Below are 13,565 nucleotides of genomic sequence, written 5' to 3'. Positions count from 1 at the left end.
GGTCCCAGTGAGAGACTATCTGCAAACCAAGGTGGATGGCTCGTGAGGAGTAATACCAAGGGTTGACCTCTGGCACACACACACACACACACACGTGCACACACACCTGAACACATACCCTGGCACACACACACATATGTGCACACACACCTGAACACACACCCTGCCATACACAAACACACACACACACACCTGCACACACACCTGAACACACACCCTGCCATACACAAACACAAACCTAGTTATTCACGTAAGATGGTTTTATACACTTTGGGCTGGGAAAGTTGGAAAGGTTTCCCGACCTCTGTAAGAGTGCCCTGGTTTCTGCATCATAAAGCCCTGTGCTTTACAGGCATGCATGAGGGCTACGTGACCGTGCTGGGCCACAGTTTGGCTAACATCCCAGTGGAAAGCATGTCTAGGAGCCTGCAGAGCACTTTCTTCTATCCAGCAGAGCAGAAATAACTTGTCCTGTGCATAGCACTGATGTCCAAAAGAAAAGCCACAGAGGGACATCTAGTGGCAGTGGGAAGTCACCAATCTGCTCCAAAAGAGTTCGGGAATTTCTGCACTGCTCACTGCCCAAGTGCTTTAGATGCATTTCTTGAATTTTGCCACACACTCCAGAGCATATGTCTCTGAATTTGGAGGCTAGCAAATGCCGGAGGAAAACAGAGTCAACTTCGTGGCCCAAGAAGCCTTGTCTCCCACACCACTGATTAGCCAAGCAAGGCAGAGAGTAAGGGCAGAAAGCAGAACTTCCAGAACTGTGTACTGAGAAAAGGGTCCATGTAGAATGCCCTCACTGTCCACACACCTATGTTTATCCTCTTTCTAGTAAGCTACATACAGATGTGGAGTTTGTGAGCTACAAAGCTCCAAAATACACTGCACATTTTAAAGGCAATCCCCCACGTATCCTGACCTTGGGATCAGCACCCCCAAAATTCTTCATAAGAGTGACTGTTAAACTTTGCAGCAGCAATCAAAGGCCAACAAAAGTACTCACCCAGTATCCAGGCTCCTGCTGACTTTCACTGGAAAAAGGGAAGCTGCTTTAGGTCCAGTTGCAGCAGCCTGACTTGTGTCTTTCACAGGAAGACAGATGGAAAATAAGATAAGTCTAAATTAACTATAAAAATCATAACCCATTTTGTTTAAGAATAGTAGTGAGAGTCTCTGACTCTATCTCGGTGCTATCTTTGTGCACCATGAGATCAAACATGTATCACAACTCATGTTCCTAAAGGGAGAGGTTTTTAACATTAATTACATTCTCTCTTTCTCTCTCCCACTCTCTCTCCCTTTCCCTCCCTCTTTCTCCGTCTCTTTCTCTCTCTGTCTCTCTTTCTCTCTCTGTCTCTCTGTCTCTGTCTCTCTCTGTCTCTCTGTCTCTCTGTCTCTCTGTCTCTCTCTCTCCCTCTCTCTCTCTCTCTCTCTCTCTCTCTCTCTCTCTCTCTCTCTCTCTCTCTCTCTCGTGTGTGTGTGTGTGTGTGTCTACCACAGGATCCATGTGAAGGTCAGAAGAGAACTTGTATGAGACAGTTGTCCCCTTTTTACCATATATGTCCCAGGGATAGAATCCAGGCCATCAGACTTCGCTGCAAGCACGTTTACCTGCATGGTCATTTTGGCAGACCCCCTAGGGGGAGTTTTAAGGCATTTCCAAGTGATGTAATCTCAAGTCCCCCACTCCAGAGCTGCAACACTAACTCTACTCTAATGACATACGAAAGTTCTTTACCCACTCCTGCTGGTTGACTCTGTTCACCATTGCCATCCACTGCTTTGGGTCTTACTGCACTGTACACTAGCCACTACATTTTACTCTCTGAAGTTCTTTTCTTCAATAGGAACTGGAATGCAAGAAGAAGCTGCCCCTGGAGAGGCTTGTCTGAAGTCCTCATGTTCAATTACTCTCCTGACTTCTGTTTCTCTGAGGAGCAATAGCTCATTTCTACTTCTCTGGCCACAGCCACGATTATACCTAATTTTATTCTAATAAATCCAGGGCTGGGGAAACACATGGCCAGTTCTCTCAGTACATTTAGGTCCTGGCTCTATCTCCCTCTCCTCCCCAGCCTGTTTGCTCCTGGTCTCTACCTGTATTGGCCATATCCACTTACAATCTCCCCTGAAACCTTCATAAAGGTTATACCTCAATGCAGATAGCGAGGGCAGCCCTTGCTGGTCCTCTGACACTGGCTGTCTCGCGAATCCCCTAAAGATCACCCTGGGTCCCCAGAGAAGCATCTGTGAAGAGAACCAAGAAAGATGTGCTTGTGAACTTTGGATACACCCTCTGAAAACCACCCTTGTGCTGTTACTATACACTGGCCCTCCTTATAGTTGGGTCCTGTGTTAGTGACTTTTCCTCTTTTGTAATAAATACTCAACAAAAACAGTTAAGGAAGGCAGATCTCATTGGTGTGTGTGATTTAGTGGTCCATCACAGAGAGAAGGCAGTGGTAATCGGAGCCTGAGACCACTGGTAACATTGCAAGTGCAGTCAGGAAACAGATGAAAGAGTATGGATCCTGATGCTCTACTTGTTTTCCTCAGTATTACTGGGTCAAAAGTCCATCCTATGGGATGCTGCCCCCGACATTCATAGTGGGTCTTCTTCTCTCATTACGCCTTTCTGGAAACAAACCCCTAGGCATACCTACAGGTATTTTCCCCTGTATTTCAGTCCAGTCAAGATGACAACTAAAATTAGCTTAGAGGGACTTTGTGAGATGGTCCTCCCAGTGTGGGCTCTGAGAAGTGAGGCGGGCTCATTCCCTAGCACCGTCAGAACAAACTTGGTGGCTTCAAACTGAAATTTGTTCTCTTTAGTTCTGGCAGCCAGAAAACTGAAATCCTGTCGTAGGCGGGGTTAGTTCTGCCCGTGTATTGAGGGAGAATTCACTGCATGTTTGTTCCTGTCTTCTGGCCAGCTGAAACTCTTGGTCTTCCTTAGCTTAAAGGTTATCCATCTCCAACTTGCTGCCTTCTCTCTGCTTGTCTAGCTTTCTGAGCCTCTCTGTTGATCTCTTAAGATCTACCACTGAATTTACAGCCTGCCCCAGTCTCTTCTGAAAACCTCTAATCACATCTTCTAAAATACTTGTTCCATAGGGCATCACATATATAGATCCCAGGAGTCATAACTGGGTGAACAGTACTACCACACAATCACATACAGGCACAGCCCTGATCAATGGGAACATTCTACCTGCTTACAAAAGTGAGGGTCGTCAGTAGACCCTGGGATGACCTAGAACATTGAGGCCAGAGGTCAAGGATGGGTGTCCTTTTCCATCACTCTCCACCATGTTTTGATACAACATCTCTCTCTGCAGCTGGAGCTGGCAGATTTGGCAAGGAAAACCCAGAGATTCACTTGTCTCTGCCTCTTCAGTGCTGGGATTATAAGTGAAATACTGTACCCAGCTTTTACTCTGGTTCCAGGAGCTCAACATCAGGCAACATCAGGGACTCATCATCAGGAATTTCAATGGCAAGCACTTTACCAATGGCAAGCACTCCTGTATTTTATAAAAGAAGAACTTACGTCCAGCCAATGCTCATTCACTTTGACTTGTGAACTTTTGATTCTCAAAGGTCATAGTCTCCCCTTCCTTGGAGTTATTAATGTCTTGGTAAATAATATTGATAATAAATAAATGAATAAATAAATAATATCCAGAGAAGTTCAAGACAGCCATTCTATCACTGGGTGAATATGTTTCAAAGATATGGTCTCTACTATTAATGTGGAAACAAACAGAATATTATATACTACAATATCCACCCCATATGGCCTCTACAAACTTTAAGATTTAAACAGAGGCATGGAAAAGTGTGGAGCTTTGCTATGCAGACAAATGCTAAGCACCAGCACCAGCTGAACCCAACTCAGGATGAAAGAAAACCTTCCTTTGTGGGAAAAGAAATGTTTTATAAATATTGGTTCAGCAGGTTTAGATAAATCACAGTGCTAAACCTTTAAAGAAGTCACTTGCCTTCCCCTTCTATGTCTTAACTTTTCTTTCCAGAACATTTCAAGCATGAATAGAAAGCTATTCTCGCTGTGCTGATCACCCAGGGACATGCACTCCTCTCCCACATTTTCAGAAAATACTGAAGTAATTAATATCAAAAATTTTAATACCAACCCATATATTTTCATAGTTTTGTTTTGAAATTAGAATTCAAACAACGTTCATACTTTGTCTCATTTCTTTTCTTCTATAGGATTTTCTCTGTGCATCCCTCTCTCTCCCCGTCTTCTCTCCACAATCTTTTATTGAAGGCATGAACTCCTTTCCTGAGCAGTTTTTCTCAGCCTGATCATCTCTGACTTCACAGTCTTTTGTCCCACTTGGATCTCCTATAAATCTCACACCCCAAATTAGAGACTTCAGGAAAGAACCACCAGTCTGGTGTCCAAGCCAGGCAGGGAGCACACCAGAGATGATCTCTGCCCTGTGCCTTATGTCAAGGCAGGGCACAGCATCCCTGAGACCACTCCTGAGATGACCTCAGACATCCAGAGGCCCCAGGGGACACTAAAATGAGCAAGTAAGTGGTAGAGAAATAAAAGAGAAAGAGAAGCAGAAAGGTGAGTGCACAGAGAAGAGAGAAAGAATGGGAAAATGGAGGGTGGTGAGGAATAGCTTGATATAAGTAGCTGATGATGCTCCCTGGGAGTGTGGTGAGGTCCTTGCCAATGCTGTCACGCAGGGATATGTTTGGATGGCCCTGCAGCAGCAGGAGTCTGTTACCACCAAGAGCCAGGCAGACATCTCCTGTCTAGGGTACCACCATGTTGATGTCTGAGGGCTGTGCAGAACTGGCCCCACCCCTAGACTGGGCATCATGGGAGAGCTGGCGCCAAAGGTGTGCAAGCAGGAGAGTCATCCCGCTCCTCCCCAGGTGCAGTTCTGAGGAAATCAGGCTGGAAATAGCCCAGCACACACAGCCTAGCTGGCCCTGGTTGCAGGGGTTGAAGATGAGCCAGCCTTAGGGTGTGAGCAAGCGTGGGAGAGCTAGCCCTGCACTTATCTGCTGTGTGGTGGCAGAGGGAAGGTGAGAGAGAGATGCCTCCCCTCCTCTTGCCCCTGCTAATCTGCACAGTCAGGAGAGCTAACCACAGGGTCTGGAGAGCAGGAGAGCTGTCCCTGCTCCTCACTTCTTACAGTACTCAGAGTGGGACCTGGCACTTGAGCAGCATAGTAGAGCTGGCCTTGATGTCAGGGAATGGAGGCAGGGTTGGGGCAGGTAGGAGAACCAGTCCTGCCACTTGTATGCTGTACAGTGGCATGGACAAAGAAAGGATTCCCCACCCCCTTTGCCATGCACCTTGCCATGTACAGCAAGTGGGGGAGCTTGCCATGAGAGCAGCACAGCTGGCCCAGACCCCGGCTTTTGGCAGCATTCCAGAGAGCAAGCCCTACACCTTAGTTGGGCTACACAATAGAGCTCTCTCTGCTCTGGTAGGCACAGATCCAAAGCTGCAGGGCCTCCATGACACAGGGAACCAACAGAAAGTCTTAGAGGTCCCAGTGAGGATCCACTATTGATAGAGTAGCAGAAGCCAGAGGCCTCAAACCAGACCAATGACTCATTGCCATGAACATTTGCAAGTTAGAGGGTGAGGTTACAAGGAGACAGGAAAATGAGTGAGATTGGGAAGCATGATCTGAAATTCACAAGGAATCAATAAAAAGTTAAATAAAAAAATTAAGAGACTTTGGGAGAGTTTTCCTAGCCTTTTATCCGCATAGTTTTATGGATGATATTGCATGAGTCTCTGCAGAATAAATAACTTCTGGCTGTCTTATGTTAACAGCCATTGATAATCTTTGCTTAAATCCATTATCTCATTAGGTGTTGAAAAGATAAATTATTTCTTCAATTATTACCTGCTTTGCTTCTACAAAGAAACATTTCCCTCTCAACAACTATTGGTCATGCTGGGGTTTAGTTTATATAGGAAAAGTGGGGTAGATTCTTGGAGGATTTTCAAAATGTTAAGAGTCCCAACAGCCTTCAAAAAAGTCTTTCTATCTTTTTAGATGTATAGATACATAGCTGTATATGCATGTGTGCGTAATTGTGTATATGCACATATATAGTGTGTATAAGTGTGTCTACATACATATATAACATGAATGTATAAGGCATGTGGTATAGATAAATAGATATAGATATAATGTTTAAAGGTCTTCACTGTATGACAGTCTGTTGGCATGGAGCCTATATATTTTACTACAGTGCTTTTGACATGCTGCCAGAAATCAGAAGAGCATTCTTGTTTTTTTATATGACAAGTCATACCACTCCATCTTCTGTTCCTAGTATCTGCCTGCTAGCTCTTTCTAGTAGGTACACTACCACCACACATACACTCTCACACACATACACACACAACATGTACCACTACCACTCTCACACACTCACACACAACACACACATTCATACACACACACACAGGCACAAAGACTCACAGACATACTATACACACACACTTGCACATTCACACACACATGCACATGACTACCACTCAGACACACACACTCTCTCTCACACACACATATACCACAGACATACATACATACATACATACATACATACATACTACACACACACAGCATACATGTCTACCACTCACACACACCACAGACGCAGAGACACACTGACAGACATACTACACACACACACACACACACACATACACACACATACACACACATGCACACACACATACACGCACACACACATACACACACGCACACACATACACACGCACACACACTATAAAGTACAACACCAGTTCAGACTAGTTTTTCCATGTCAAACTTAGGAATGTGATTCCTTTCATTTTAACTATTCAAGTCCATTTCTATGACCGATTTATAACATGCCTCAAATTCTGATTTTAATAACTCTAATTATTTTTTCTTTTATTCTACATTACATATTCTAGTCTCAAAATGATGTTGCTTCAACTGATATTGATATTCTTCCTATTTTGTTGTTGTTTTCCAAGAGAAATGTTTTACATTAAAGTCACCTGGGATAGGTTCTTGATAGACGTTATGTCATCAGCAGGGCTCTCAGTGACATCTTCTTCTTTAACTTTCACTGTTGTATATGAATGACTATCTGTAGTGTAATTAATTACTATGTAACACTATTTCATTACTATGTAACATGTACTTCAGAAGGTCACAGCTCCCAAAGGAGACATTAAGAAAACTCACTTTGTGTCTCGTTCCTAATGCAAGCATGCATGCACACATGCATCAGAATCTTCTTGTATCCTTAATATAACTTCATGACAGACATAATGGCATGCAAAAGGTCTCCGCCTTGTTGTGGCCACATAACAATACAATGCCCGAGTCCTCAGATTTCTGTCCTGGGAATATTTTAAAGAGTTGCAGTGCTTTGCTGCAGTGAGTGGCACCCCAATAAATATTATTTGCAATCATTTTGATAGTTTTTCCAGTATTTCATTTTGGGATATATCCCTAAAAGCAGCAATCATGTCATTTTTTTTTCTACTTAGAAATCCATCTCAGACTCTAATCAGGATTCTAGTTGTAATGGTTACTGATTTTGTTTTGAGTAGAGGGATTTGGGGTAGGTTGTTAAATTAATAGACTCAGGACTTATTTCTGTGGCAGAACTGTGAGTAGATGTGATGGCCCAAGTGGAATCACATATCACTTTTCCTTTAAAAAAAAAAAAAAAAAAAGCAGTAAGATAAAATCACCAAAGAACCTAGGCCCAGGTTTTTAGAAGTCATCACTATGACTACATTGAATGTGAGAGGCATAGCACCATCATCATGCGCCACGGTTAGTTTTAGACATTGGCTCTTTTGTCCTAGTGTGTTTTGTCCTGTTGACATTAAGACCTGCCATATGATGTGATTGAACATTATTGCTTTAAACTATCATTTATGAAAAAAAGGTGATTTGATTGCCTTGCACTGGAGGTGTCATGATTTCTATCTATTTACTATGAGCAAAAGGAGACTTCGCCACCCAAGCATTAAAGAAAACTTCAGTTTTCATCAGCGGGATCGCATCCTGGAATAAAAGCTCAACCACCAGGGGGAGCAAACCAAAGTTCAAACACTGGTGAGAAACCCACTTCCATGAAGAAAGTAAATGGTGTCTCACTGTGTGTGTGCATTGTGTGTGTGACTGACTGACTAGTCCATCCCAGGGATCTGCCTGTTTCCACTTCCCCAGTGCTTGGACTACAACTGTGTTCCACCATACCCAGGTTTGTTTAAATGTGTGTTTTAAGGGATAAAATTCAGGCAAACACTTTGAACTGCCTCATATACCAATCTTGGAACATCTCATTTTTTTTTAAACAATTAGACAAATGCTTAGAAATCATGACATAATCTAACATCTTTCCACACTACATAATGTATAATGACATAGAACAGAAACAAGTAGTTTGAGTTAAAATAGAAGAAGATGTATATGGAAATAATGTGTTTATTTTTAGTAGCACAGGAAATCATACAGTCAAATTTTGGTGGCAAACAGATTTAAAAATTGAGTTATCTAACTGACCCTGAAGGTCCATTTTTAGTATGGTATACATTTATCATTCACCAAAGAACTACAGATAAACAGGAATCACTGTGCCCCTATCTTTCCTAGCTGGTAGATAGTAGCTTCTTGCCTGAGTGCTTTCATTTTATTAGAGCTGAGGCAGTCTGTTATGTGACTGAACCCACATATCAGGAATGAGGGGAGATCTCAAGTGGATGAGAAATTTGGAACAAAGACTATGGTAGTCAATCAAGAGATACTGTAACTCCCTGAAGAACATGATATGACAGAAAGAGAGCAGAATTCCCCCTAAATTATCACAATAGCTATTCTTTCTTTTACCCTAGATACATGCCCAGCTTTGCAAGGTCATAAAATAAGTGGCTTCAGGTTCTATACTTGAAGTCACTCTAATTTTGGAGGGGGGAGGCTTTCCTATTACTTTGACTAAATCTTAGGAAAAATTAGTATCTTAAGGCAATTGTAAGGGTCACAGGTCAACATGTGCTGTAAAAAGCCCAAATAAACATTTCAGACTTTATGAGTCAAGAGACAGAAAAAGGTGTGTCACAAAGAGACCCAGAAAACAAGAGTACTAATGGCTATGATGGCACAGCATACTTCTAAGTGCAACAACAATGATGTCCTCCTCCCTCCTTCCTTCTTTCTCTCCTCCTTTCTTCCCACCCTCCATCCTTCCTTCTTTCCTTCTCTCCTTGTATTCTTTATTTCTCTTTTAGTTTACCAAGATTCTGTCTCACTCATTTTATACTCCTGGCAACCTTGAAACTCACTATGTAGATGAAACTGGCCTGGAAGTAGTCAATCTGCCACTTCTTCTTCTCCTTCTCCTTCTCCTTCTCCTTCTCCTTCTCCTTCTCCTTCTTCCTCTTCCTCTTCTTCCTCTTCTTCCTCTTCCTCTTCCTCCTCTTCCTCTTCCTCTTCCTCTTCCCCTTCTTCCTCTTCCTCTTCCTCTTCCTCTTCCTCTTCCTCTTCTTCTTCTTCTTGTTCTTGTTCTTCTTCTTCTTCTTCTTCTTCTTCTTCTTCTTCTTCTTCTTCTTCTTCCTCCTTCTCCTTGCCTCCTCCTCCTTCTCTTCTTCCTTCTTCTTGCTTCTCCTTCCTCTCTCTCTCTCTCTCTCCCTCTCTCTCTCTTTTCTCCCCAATCTTAATTTATGTCTACTAATAAGAAAATGGAAACTTTAATTTTGCAGATATAACTCTGCCTAACCTTGGTTCATTGTTAATGCCCTCAGACACTGATTACAAATGTTCATTAATGAAACACCTTTTTACCCTATGGTCTCTACTAAAGCATGCCAAGGCAGATTTAACCAACAGACTATAGTGAATTGGTTCCTTCCAGAGGATCCCATTACAGTTTGATTTCAGTTATCTTAATGAGCTCTTTTGATTTCTTTACAAATGTGTCTAATTCCAGCTTTTCTGTGATGTACATAAGACACATATCACATGGGAGATGCATTTCTTTCTATTCTGTGTATTGAGATTTGGCCTACAGGACTCTCATTCTCAGGATTGAGATTTTAAGAACCCAGAATGAATAGAGCATTTACTTCTGGCCATTCTGTCTATCCCATCCTGACACTAATACCTATCAGTGATTGGTCTACTCAAGTGACAGTATGCTCCCATTTGAAGAAAAACAATTAGAGGAAATCTTAAAATGGAGAGAACTCAATATTTATTTACTATTTGGGAGTCTTCATGTTGTTTTGGTGACATGACATTAGTGATTCAGGGAAAATTAATTTAAGCATTATTATTCTAAGACATGAAACCCACAAAATGCTATTTAGCTCATCAATCGTTTTTGACCCCATTAATGAGGTTATGGGTTTTCTACCGTAATTACTCCTGCATGTTGGTGCTCACAGTCTATCACTAGAAATAAGTAGAACACCTGCTTCCAGTACAAATAGAGTTTCCAGTCATGGATTCTTTCAATCATCCACTTCACTGTCTTTATCTTAAATGTGAAATACTGAAAAGAGTTTGAGGGGATTCATCTTGTGCTAAGGTAGGTCAGTGGGAAAAACACCATTAGAATAAATTCTTGGATCCAACCTCTAAATATGTTACAAAGGATAAGTCGTCAAGGGAAAAATGCTATCCCATTAACTATTAAGCTTATAGATTGAATAACACAAAAAATTAATGTAGCATCTGTTTTCATGATTAATATAAGTCATGGACTAGTATTAATCATTTCAGCAAACACCAGCATGGTCAGTCACATTTAGGCCAGGAACATTCTCTGATCTATATTAACTACACCAATAGTAAAAAGCAATAAATTTTATGACGTGCTTGGTTGGAAGCAGGGTGCAGATTATAATTTCAAGAGAACAGACAGGGGCACAGTTTTGGACAAACTTGGTTATAGACGTGATAAGGTTATCCAAATATTTGTTTTTATCCCATCTGTCTTTCTAAGGCGGCATGCTGCAAATGAGAGAAAGAAGGTCAAATTCACATGCTCTCATTTTTCAAGCTTAGTTGTCACCATTGTTATCACACCGAGCCTACCATGGGCTACAGCTAATATGACACAATGACGACTGACAATTAGAGCAAAGGCTGCTGCCAGGGCATGAAGCTCTAAATTTAGACAGTGTTTCTACTATGTCTGGGCTGAACATCATCACGCCATTGTAGCCCACACAGAGTGAGCAGAAACAATTTTTCCCCGTCAGGCGTTCCTCCATGCACACCTACCCTGTGTCTTGTGATGCTGAGATTGCTCTCACGTGGGAACTTGAGTTTCAGCACTTTGATTCTGAGGTCCGTTTTATGGCACGTGACTTTCTTTGTCTATCTGTATGTTAACAGGCATGATGAACAGATGTTTTCCTGGAAGGCAGCCATAGGATTCCGTTTCCTCCCTTGTTCCTTTGTCGTGGTCATAATAATGTCTAGGCCAGATGACCGGGTTAACTTGCTCTACGAACGATCAAATAGTAAATATGCCTGTTTTGTGCTGGGGAGTTTTCGGTTACAGCAGCTTCCTTGATTCTGCCACTATGGCAACAAAGTAGTTTGAGAACATATTAAAATAAATAAACACAGCTATGCTCCAAGAACACACCATTTCCAAATACCATCAATAGCTAGATTTAGCCCAGAGGCCAGAGTTTGCAAAGTTCTGTCATGGAGAATGAGACACAGTGTAGCACTGAATTGGCTCCAGTAGTTCTTCTTGAGATCTCTCTGGATCAGCTCATTTCAGCTTGAGCTGGTTCCCAAAATGTTGATGTGTCCTGACATACACAAGTTCCTGGACAATAAGCAACTTATAGAAGACAGCCCCTCAACCTCACAGAGGCCTTTGTGAAAGCCACTGCTATGTAGCAATCTACTGCTAACACAGAGGGCCATGTGCCAATATGTTTAGGGTTAGAGACAGTTGCCGATATCTCAGGCTCAGTAGAGTCTCAGAACCATGACTATTCTATTCACATTCCAAACCATTTCAATACTTAGCAGTTGGTGGGGGGGGGGGGGTTGCTCTATGGAGTTCCTGTCCTGGAACTTTCTCTGTAAATCAGGCTAGCCCCGAACTCACAGAGATCGATCTGTTTCTATCTCCCGAGTGCTGGGATTAAAGATGTATGCTACCATTTCCTGGCCTTAATACTTTCCTTATTTAGAGTTTTTAATATTTACTGTGCATGTGTATGTATCCATGTTTGACACGTGTGCATGTGTGGTGGTCCAGGAGACCTTGGAGTCTGCTTTCTCCTCGTACTCCATGAGTTCCATCAGGCCATCAGTCTTACTGGTGGGTGCCTAAACCTGCTGAGCCATCTTGCCAGCCCAACATTTTTCTTACCTGCAGGTAATTTATCTTGTTTGTATACAGATGTAGATGTGTGTAGTTTAAGCTTAATGATGTAGAATTTTAGACATCTTCTTGCTCTGCATTAATTTTTCTCTTAACTTTTAATCATTAAAATCATGGGGACTTGGAATAAATATGCTAGGAATATTTTCCCGAAGTCACTAATGCCAATCTCTTGGTGATGTTCCAGAGTCCACATTGTCCCGTTTTGTATTTTCCTAAAGTCCAGTGAAAGGGAGTAATGGCTCACTCACACACAGTCTCAACCTCTCCATTTTTACAGCTTACACTTTATGCAGGGCTGTCAGGGTTTTCTGAATTAAATGTGACTCAGGGCCTGCATTTGCTGACTGAGGAGGCTCATGGGTCCTATAGCTCATCCACCATCTTCCACTTGAGCTGTCACAGATGAGCGATTGGTGCCAAATTCAACCCAACATCGACCCTTCCCAGTAGTCTGCCTTCGACAACTCCTCCTTGTCAAATCCAACAGTTTACATGGGATTTACAGTGAATCAAGGACCCTGAAAGGCACACGGGCAGCAGTAATGTTTTTCCTCATAGCAGGAACACCTATCAATGTCCCACAGGGCTGACATTTCAAGCAGGCAGGGGGGAGATGATCAGAGAATTTTTGTGTTGCTCTTTCTAAATGGATTGTTGGGGACTCCCAAGGCAAGGGGCTAAAAGTCAGTGTGATACAGCTACACAACATCCCCCTCCAAAAAAAAAACACTTATTAAATTATAAATTATAAAGTAGAGCCCTTGGATGAATGGCTCACAGAAGTAAAACAAGAGCCCCTAGGACTGGTCCTGTGGGTGCAAGTGTTCATTGGGGACCAGAAACTCCTCTTCTGCTTGCTGCCTAGAGAAACTTCTAGACATAGAATCAAGAGAAAATTTGATTATAGATGTAGTTCTTAGTAGTTCTTGGGAGTTTTAAGAGGTTCTTCTAATAACAGGGGCCAGAGATTGTTCAATTAAACTTTGACAGGTGACTAGACAATCAAACACAGATAAGATACTGGCTTTCTGGTCATAGAGACCTAGGAAGTCTCCTCTGTGCACATTACAGTAGCAAAAAAGTAGACAGGTAGGGATTAGGGTCCAAATATTCTCTTCAAAGGATACCCACGA

This window comes from Mastomys coucha, unplaced genomic scaffold (genome assembly GCF_008632895.1).
Source record: "Mastomys coucha isolate ucsf_1 unplaced genomic scaffold, UCSF_Mcou_1 pScaffold20, whole genome shotgun sequence".
NCBI classification, from domain to species: domain Eukaryota; kingdom Metazoa; phylum Chordata; class Mammalia; order Rodentia; family Muridae; genus Mastomys; species Mastomys coucha.
This window is presented reverse-complemented; position numbering follows the sequence as displayed.